The sequence below is a fragment of the Phoca vitulina genome, unplaced genomic scaffold (genome assembly GCF_004348235.1).
Source record: "Phoca vitulina isolate PV1807 unplaced genomic scaffold, GSC_HSeal_1.0 scaffold1367, whole genome shotgun sequence".
Taxonomy (NCBI): domain Eukaryota; kingdom Metazoa; phylum Chordata; class Mammalia; order Carnivora; family Phocidae; genus Phoca; species Phoca vitulina.
Genome location: NW_022591054.1, coordinates 1 through 8,486, shown reverse-complemented (window position 1 = coordinate 8,486; position 8,486 = coordinate 1). Strand labels below are relative to the sequence as shown.

The 8,486-nt window shown below is 57.8% G+C and overlaps 2 non-coding genes and 1 pseudogene across 2 annotated transcripts; 2 read left to right on the top strand and 1 right to left on the bottom strand.

The window, feature by feature from the left end:
* Positions 1–44, top strand: LOC116629544 (annotated as a pseudogene; the record flags this gene model as incomplete).
* Positions 45–2,802: 2,758 nt separating this feature from the next.
* TRNAY-GUA lies at positions 2,803–2,892 on the bottom strand. Its single transcript is given in 2 exon segments — positions 2,803–2,838; positions 2,856–2,892. It is a non-coding gene; the product is annotated as a tRNA-Tyr (tRNA).
* A 3,827-nt stretch (positions 2,893–6,719) lies between these two features.
* On the top strand, positions 6,720–6,883 carry LOC116629543. Its single transcript, XR_004298783.1, has one exon. It is a non-coding gene; the product is annotated as a U1 spliceosomal RNA (small nuclear RNA).
* The last annotated feature ends 1,603 nt before the right edge of the window (positions 6,884–8,486 follow it).

Below are 8,486 nucleotides of genomic sequence, written 5' to 3'. Positions count from 1 at the left end.
GCATAATTTGTGGTAGTGGGGGACTGCGTTCGCGCTTTCCCCTGATCATTTCAGTGTGCGAAAGATCAGGCTTTGTGGTGTTTTATGAGGTCCGCCCCCTGACCTTTAGTGGTGGTTGCTATGGGGTAGGGTGATGATATCTGGTGCTTTACGCGCGTTGCGGCTTCGAAAGTCCGTCTTTTTCTTTCTGATGTGTTGTTTTTTGCTCGCCGTTGGCATCTCTACGACGGGCGTTAACGGTTTAGGGTAGGGAAGGCTCTTCAAGCTGCGGACGGGGTACCGGCCGTGTCCATGTTAGTCGCCCCACGTTGCTCTCCCTTTTGGCACAGGTTACGCGTTCCCGGACTTCACCAGCCGCTGGAGACCGAGCCACGAGCGCTATGGTGGTGGTGGCTTCGTTGACCCTCCTCTGCCCACCGACCTGGATTCCCGAAACAGGTCGAGATTCTCTGGACTTCCTGGAGCCGAGAGGAGACAATACCGGTGCCGGCTGGACCCCTTGCCCTGGCTCCGGGTACTGTAACAAAGCCTTTCAGCTCCCATCTAGCGTGCACGCCCCAGACCGCTCACCCACCCACTGAGAGTCCCACAGAGGCCCAGCAAGCCGCAGGTGCAGAGCCTTCCCGTGACCGACTGTGTCACCACTGCCTGACTGGGTAGCAGGCACCTCTGCACCTTCAAGGATGGGGGGCAGTACCTTGGAAGCCGCCTGCCGCTCTCCGTGACACCCCAGCCAGGAAGGGTCGGCCATGCTGGGGCCCACACTTGCATCTGCTGGTCACAAAAAGCCACTGCCCCCCCTCCACCTCTCACCCTGCTGTTTCCCCAAAGCACCAAAGCTAGGTCCCCCAGGGATGCCACACCTCCACATCTCACCAGGGGCCACATCCCACGAAGGTCTTAAGGTTTTATCCTTGGTTCCTGTCTGCTGGTCTCTGCAGATGATGACCTTAGAGGCTGGGGTTTCTCTGTGGCTTCAAAGCAATCGAATCTTCCTGAAGGTCATCACCTGTTGGGCTTCCCTGGCAGGGCCTCCTGAGCCCGTGGAGAGTCTGGCTCAGTCCATCTCAGTTAGCAGTAGGACAGTGGGACTGAGACTGGGTTGGGGAGAGAGAACCTCTTAAGAGGAGCTTGCCAGGAGAGGAAGCCGGGGAGGAGAGGAGAGAACAGTCTCCAGTTTGAGAGGCAGAAGCAACACCGAAAAGGGGCCCGTGGGCTCCGAGGTCAGGGATGGCAGTGGCTGGGTCCCTGAGGCTCCCGAGGGCCACACTCACATTGGGGTTCCGCTACCGGTCCCCTCTGTGATGCACTCCACCTGTACTTTGAGCCTGTGGAGTCTCCTTCCCACAGGAAGGAGGAGAACGAGGAGGACCATTCTCTGGCGCTATTCTCTGCACTCCCCCCCACCGCCCCCACTCCCCCACCCCCCCCCCACCCCCCGCCAACAAACCTGGCTCTGACCCCAAGGTGAAGCCCATGTTCTCCTGGGTGCTCTCTGGCTGGGCCTCAGGATCTTGCTCTTCAAGCCCTGCCAATTTAGCCTGAAGGGCCCAGCGCTAAGTCAGCCAGCTGGTCAGAGCCCACAGGCCGGCCAAGGAGGTGAATTTGTGTGCCGGTCCACGAGGGCAGCTGCCCACGCCCCACCCCACCTCTACCCCCACTCTTCTGCGCCCTGCCTTCAGCCCTCGTTGCCCCGACTCTCCGGCTCCCTCTGAGCTCTAAGCCTGTGCTGTTGCTGCCAATCTCCCTCCCCACCCCCACCCCTTTCTACAGGTGGAGACCCCAGCGGTCAGTGGCCGGAAAGCGGGCGGGATGGAAATACTTCCATCTATTTCTGTCTCCCTCCATCATATGTAGCCGGAGAATCGGGGAATCCGTGCGGGGGGCGGGGGGGCGGGGGGCTTTTACCGCACCCCCCGGCGAAGTAGGCAGGTGGCTTGTACCGAGTGTGTGTGAGCAGTCACTGCTCTCTCGGCAGGAACACCAGCGCCCCGCGTGGCTGCAAGGGCGCGGGAAAACTCAAGTGTCCTCGGGCCGCACGCCGTCCTCACACTGACGGAACCCTGAACGCGCCTCCGAAGTTCTCATCGCGACTGGCGAGGCCCACGGAGGCCCCTGCTGCATTTCGCTTCTGCCAACGTCAGCCTCGATGCAGGCGCACGATGGGATGGGCGATGGCTTGGAAAACCTCAAGGTGACAGTTCTGTCCCACGAGTAGGTTAAGCTGGTCGGGGAAGAGGCTCTCGGGTCTCCGTAAGTCTGTATGTTTATAGACCACATGAAAGCCAGACAAGGAGGAGACGGACAGACAGACTGCAGCTGGGAGAGACAGAAGCAGTGACCGTCCCCGGAGGCAGGGCAGGAGACCGAGACCCAGCTCGAGAGGCAGAGTCGTCAGGAAGGATGTCCCTGCCCCGTGGGATGACCGGTCCGCTTGTCAGCCGCGCGGGCTTGCGGAGGGCAGACGCTCTTGGCCCACCTCCTCGTCTGGAGCGGGAGCCGCGGGGGGGTGCGGGTGGGGGTGCGGGGGGAAACGAGCGCACAGGGCGTGGGGCGGTGCGGCGCTGAGCCGAGGCAGGAGCGGCGCGGACGGGTAGCGCCGCAGGGCCGGTGCGGGCCGCCCGCGGCAGGAAGGCGCCGGGGCGCTCCCCGGGCGGCAGCACACCCGCAGCCGAGTAAGGGAGGCGGTGCGTGAAGGTTTTCCCGCCTCGGGCCGCCGAGGGGGGCCTGGGCCGGGCAGAAGTGGGGCTGGGCGCTAGGGGGGGCGGTGGCTTCCCCGGCGGCGCAAAAGCGTCAGGCGCGTCCTTCGAGCCGGAATCGAACCAGCGACCTAAGGATGTCCACGCCTCTGCGGTCTACAGTCCTCCGCTCTACCAGCTGAGCTATCGAAGGGTGCGCGCTGGCGGGCCCGGGTCATTACCTTTTCTTGAAATGACGGAGGCCACGGCGCGGGCGTGCCGGACGTCCAGCAGGCCCTGGCGCGGTCGGAGGCCCTGTCAGAGAAGAGCCGAGCCCACGTCGCCGCGGCGCCCGTTCCGCGCGGGGCCTCGAGTCCCCTGCGCTCGGCGGCCGCGGGGCGGGGGGTCCGGCATCCCGGGCGCGATGGTCGAGCTGCCTGGGCCCGGGCTCTCACCCGCGGCCTCCTGTCCCCTCCCGGGGCCCCCTCCTACCGGTGGGGCCGACCCCGGTCCGCGGCGGGGGAGCGGGTAAGAGGGGAGGAGGGGCGTTCGCGAACCCCACGCGCGGGTTGGGCGACCGAGGCCTTGCGGAGCGGAGGAGGGGAAAACCCACTGGATCGCGCACCAGGTAGGCGGCTGCGAACCGCCTACCTGCTGGTTTTTAAGTGCCTTCGGTTCAAAGTAATCCTTGGGCCAAAATGACACTTTTTGGTGTGGCAGACGATGCCGCCGTTCGAAGCCAAGATCATCTTGCCCGGATTATGCAAGTCTCCTCATTTCCCTGCTTTACAAAACCCTTGCAGACAGATTTTTTATTTTTATTTATTTAATTTATTATTGATAACTTTTGGGGGGGGTGCCAAGCGGAGTGGGAGGAGGAGGATTCAGATCAAGCCACTCCTCTGCTCAAAACCGTTCAGTTCAGGGGTGCCCGGGCTGGCTCGGTCCATAGAGCATGTAGCTCTTGATCTCGGGGTTGTGAGTTCGACTCCCCACCCCCCCACCGCCCATTGGGTGTAGAGCTTACTGTTTTTTGTTTTTTTGTGTGTGTGTGTGTGTTTTTTTTTTTTTAGATTATATTTTTAAGTAATCTCTACACTAAGGTGGGGCTCTAACCCTAAGCTGGGCGGTAGAGCTTACTTAAGCAAACAAACAAACACAAAACAAAGAAACAGACCCTTTGGTTCACTCGGATGTAAAGTCTTAACAATGATCATGGCAGAGTGCAGCGGTGGCTGGAGCTGCCTGGCTGGTCTGTTCTGTGGAAAGGCCAGCAGCCGGATGGACCCGGCCAGGGCGGCTTACACCTGAGGCAGACTACCCCAGGGCACTACCAGAGGTGGAGGTCCGAGTCAAGAGCGTCTGTCCGCGGTAGCCAAGCTGATCTCAGCAGCAGCAAGGACCTGTGGTGGATTTCCAGGTGGAACGGAGCCGGGCCTTCTTAGCTGAGACACCAACAGGTGGTTAAAGCAGTGTTGGAACATCCAGGTAGCTGAACTCCAAAGTGAAATTAAAATATGATTCACGAAGGGGCGCCTGGGTGGCTCAGTGTGTTGAGTGGCCGACTGTTGATATCAGCTCAGGTCAAGATCTCAGGGTCGTGAGATCGAACCCTGGGATGGGCTCTGCACTGGGCATGGAACCTGCTTAAGAGTCTCTCTCTCTCCTTCTCCCCGCCCCCCCCCCCCCCCCCCCCCTCCTCCCCCCTCCCCCCCAAAAAAAAAAAAAAAAAAAAAAGTCCTACAATGATCCACAAGACCCTCATGATCTTACCCCCACCTAGGCACCTCTCTAACTTAATTTTGTACAAATCTTCAATGTTGCTCTGGACACAGGGCCTCCTTGCTATTCACACACAGTCCTACCTGGGCCTTTGCTCTAGCTGATCTCTGTGCCATGGATGCTTTTCCCCAGATAGCCCATGACCAACTCCCTCACCTCCTCCTAGCCTTTGCTCACAAAGCACCTTCTCAACGTGGCCTCTTCTGACCACCCGATTTACCACAGCAACCTGTGCCCCTAACTCGACTCCTGATCCGCTCTCCCTCCTCAATGTTTTCTTTTCTCAGTTCCTAACACCTACCGTACTAATTATGTTGTGTCCATTGTCGATTTTCTCCCAGTCCCTCTGCCCCTTCTAGGGGAGAGCACCAAGGAGGGAGCACCAAGAGGCCTTTTTGTTACCAATTCCCGAAGTGTCCGGCACAGCATATATACTCAACAAGCGCTTGTTGATTGGACGAACTCTCAGTGCCATCCAAGAGGAGATGCGACTCTACAAGGAGGGGCCAGGAGCCAGGGTTCGGCCAGGGGGAGGTGCAGAGTTATCTTGTTTGATCACAAAACAGGATCTCTTCGGTTGAGAAGTGCAGAACGCTCAGCTCCTAACAACCCCTGCAAACGGTTTCCTTCACCGAGATTTGACCAGACTCTAGCATAGCTTCTAGTAGCGTAAGGTTCTGTCCCTAAGAGTGACCTCCAGCCTGAGAACGTTAGACACCTGACACAGGCCCCCAACCTCTCTTTCTTAGGGCATATATTACATTGTATTTTTAAGAAGATTTTATTTATTTATCTGTGAGTGAGTGAGTGAGTGAGAGAGAGAGAGAGAGAGAGAGAGCTCGCACAAGCAGGGGTGCAGCAGGCAGAGGGAGAAGGAGCCTCCCCACCGAGCAAGGAGCTGGATGGGGGACTCAGTCCTAGGACATTGGGATCATGACCTGAGCCCAAGGCAGACGCTTAACCAAGCAAGCCACCCAGGCGTCCCTCTTAGGTCATTTATTAAAAAGGGCTTGCGATTGTGACAATGGATCTCTTACGACTCCAAAGCGTCCTTCTCAAGGACCGAGAGCCATTCCTTTGAGATGTGATCAGGAAGGCTGGGGCCTATCTCCCAGTCTCTGTTGGGAGGATAGCACCCTAACTTCAGCAGCTGCCAGCTAACAAACACAGCTGCCTGATAGCAGTTACACTGAACTACCGTTTGTAACTTTTCCCTTCTCTGGCTGTCCTGAGCCCCCTTCCTCTCATTCTTCCCTTAAAACGTCCAAATCCCCTCTGCACAAATCGGAGTGGAGCTCAGCTCTTTCCCCCCTCCTGTCAGCGGTTACTGAATAAAATCTTTTTTTTTTTTTTTTTCCACCACTGTAACCATTGTCTGCTGCGTTTATGTTTGACAGAGGCCAAGTTGGAAAGGACCAGGGGGACTGGGTGGGCCACCCTGTGTGCGGCGGGCTGGGGGGCAGTAGGAGGCTGACGGGCGCCTGACCCTGACCGCTAGGGCTCCCGGGAGATACACGACAGGCTGCGGTTGAAGGGCACTGTTGAGCGCTTTTCTTCATGTTCTTTCTTCAAAACTTAGCATGACGCTTTTCCTTCCAGCGTTCCTAGATCAGGCTACTGCATATTCGGAAGCCCTTTTACTCGGAAAGACACCAGAAATACACATCGCCACGAAGTCTTGTTAAGGCAGCTTAGCCCTTAACGTCAACCGGCAGAAAGGCCTCTCCTGAGTTTTCCATTAGATTTGAAAATGAGTTCCGAACGGGCGAGGACAAAAAGGGGCTGAAATTTTCTTTCTGCTGAAAGGAAGGTGAGACCAAACCCGAGCCCTGACCCGCCACCACTCCCGCTGGGCTCCGGGAGGCCCCGCCTTCTCGGGTCTCTCCTGCAGGTCCTGACACCCTCGCCGCCCGCCCCGCACCCCGCCTCCCTGCCCCCCAGGCATCCGCGGTCTCCGCGAGGACTAGGACGGCCGGTGTCCCAGAGCGGGAGACGGGGCTCGGGGGACGTCACGACGAGGGCGTGGCGTATGCAGAGGAGCAGGCGCGCAGAGGCTGCCGGGCCCGCCCCGCCCGGGCGCGCGGGTCCCGCGTGGGGCCAGGCGAAGGCGCCCGCGGGGTTGTGCGGGCGAGTGAGGTGGCGGCGGGGGTGGTGCGGGGCGCGGGGGTCGCGGGGGTCGCGGGGGCGGCGGGAGGGAAGTGACCGTGTGTAAGGAGCGGGGCGAGCGTGAGGGTGAGCGTCGAGGCGAGCGAGCAAAGCATACTTACCTGGCAGGGGAGATACCATGATCACGAAGGTGGTTTTCCCAGGGCGAGGCTTATCCATTGCACTCCGGATGTGCTGACCCCTGCGATTTCCCCAAATGTGGGAAACTCGACTGCATAATTTGTGGTAGTGGGGGACTGCGTTCGCGCTTTCCCCTGGCATTTTTCTGTGCTTGGAAAAGAAAGGCTGTGGAGTTCTGCGGGTGTTTCAGCGTCTCCTTCGGGGTCTTTTTTTTCTTTTTCAGTTTGTGTGTGGGTTTAGGCTTGGGAGCTGTTTGGTTTTTATGCCGGTTGCGCTGCGATGCTTGGTGGTGATCTCGTTGAGGGGGGTTGGTTTACCGGTGTCTTTTTTTTTTTAGGAGTTACAAAATGTGGACTTGTTCTTGTGTTTGCAGCTGAGTTTTTTTTCTAGGGAGTGTACGTGTACGTACGAGATGATGGGGACTTCTTCGCGGAAGAAAAGTTACCAGGTGGGTGCCTGGGGTCTCTAAGCGGGGTTGTGGTCCTACCTGCAGCGTTTGAGCTTGGAGGTGAGGTGAGGTGAGGCGGGGGAATGGTGTGTACCCTGCATGAGGTCGCTCATCAATTGAGAATCCGAGACCCAAGCGAGCCAGGTCACAGGTGGCTGGGGAGAGAGTTTGAGGCCCTTGATACGAATGCAGATTTATTCTTCACAAACGACGCCGGGGATTTCAGCTAAGCACTGAGATCTGGAAGATGGGCCAGGAACAAGGCTCGCACGCAGAGTTGACAAGGTATGTTGCGGTGAGGCTTACAGGAGGATCCGACCCGTCGGAGTGAGTCCCTCCCCGGAGAGGCCGGGCCTGCAGAGCCAGCTGATCGCTACCGAGAAAGACCGGGGGGCGCTGTGAGTTCCCAGGTTGCGAGCCATGGGCAGGCGGGGGGCTTTTCCGGAAGGTCTGGAACTGTGTCGTTCTTCCCGCTCCCAAGTAGATGTGAAGGTGGCCACTCCAATTACCAGTTGATTTTAGGACGAACTGTATGTAGCAAATGGTGCCCTCAAGTCCTCTTGAGGACAAGTTCTTGAGAACTTCTATGGAATGAGTTGTATCTTGCCTGTATAACAGGATAAACTTTTATGGTTATGGAATGAAAGGTGTGTCGTCCCCCCCCCGCCCCCCATTCGAACGTTGAAGACCTAACCCCCATGTGACTGTATGTGGAGATAAGGTCTTTAAGGAGGTAATAAAGCTTAAATGGGTTCATAAAGGTGAGGTTCTAATCCCATATGACTCGCGTCCTTCTAAGGGACAGCTGCAAGCCAAGGAGAGGCCTCGGGAGAAACCCAACCTTCTACACCTTGCTCCTAGGGGTACAGCCTCCAGAACTTGCACTGTTGTGTAAGCCCTCCAGTCGACGGTGTTTTGCATGGCGGCCCAAGCGGACTAGTACTCTGTCTGCGGTCTCAGGGGATTCCCTGTGGTGTACAGTGCAGTCTGGTTTAACGCTTTTTTTCACAGAACTGTTTGCTTCTTTTCTTTCCACCTTTTAGGGAGGATTCACTGGGTTGGCAGGAGATTTCATTTCCCCCAACAATCTGGCATTGAAAGCAGGACTGGTCTGGCGGTTCTGGATTTGAGTGAGTCAGCTAAAATGTCTTGTGGCCACACAACAGGTCAGAGATGCTGAATTACTAAAAAAAAAAAAATCTCCGGGCTCCAGGGTGGCTCAGTCGGTTAAGGGTCTGCTTTCGGTTCAGGTCATGATCCCAGGCGCCTGAGATGGAGCCCCCGTTGGGCTC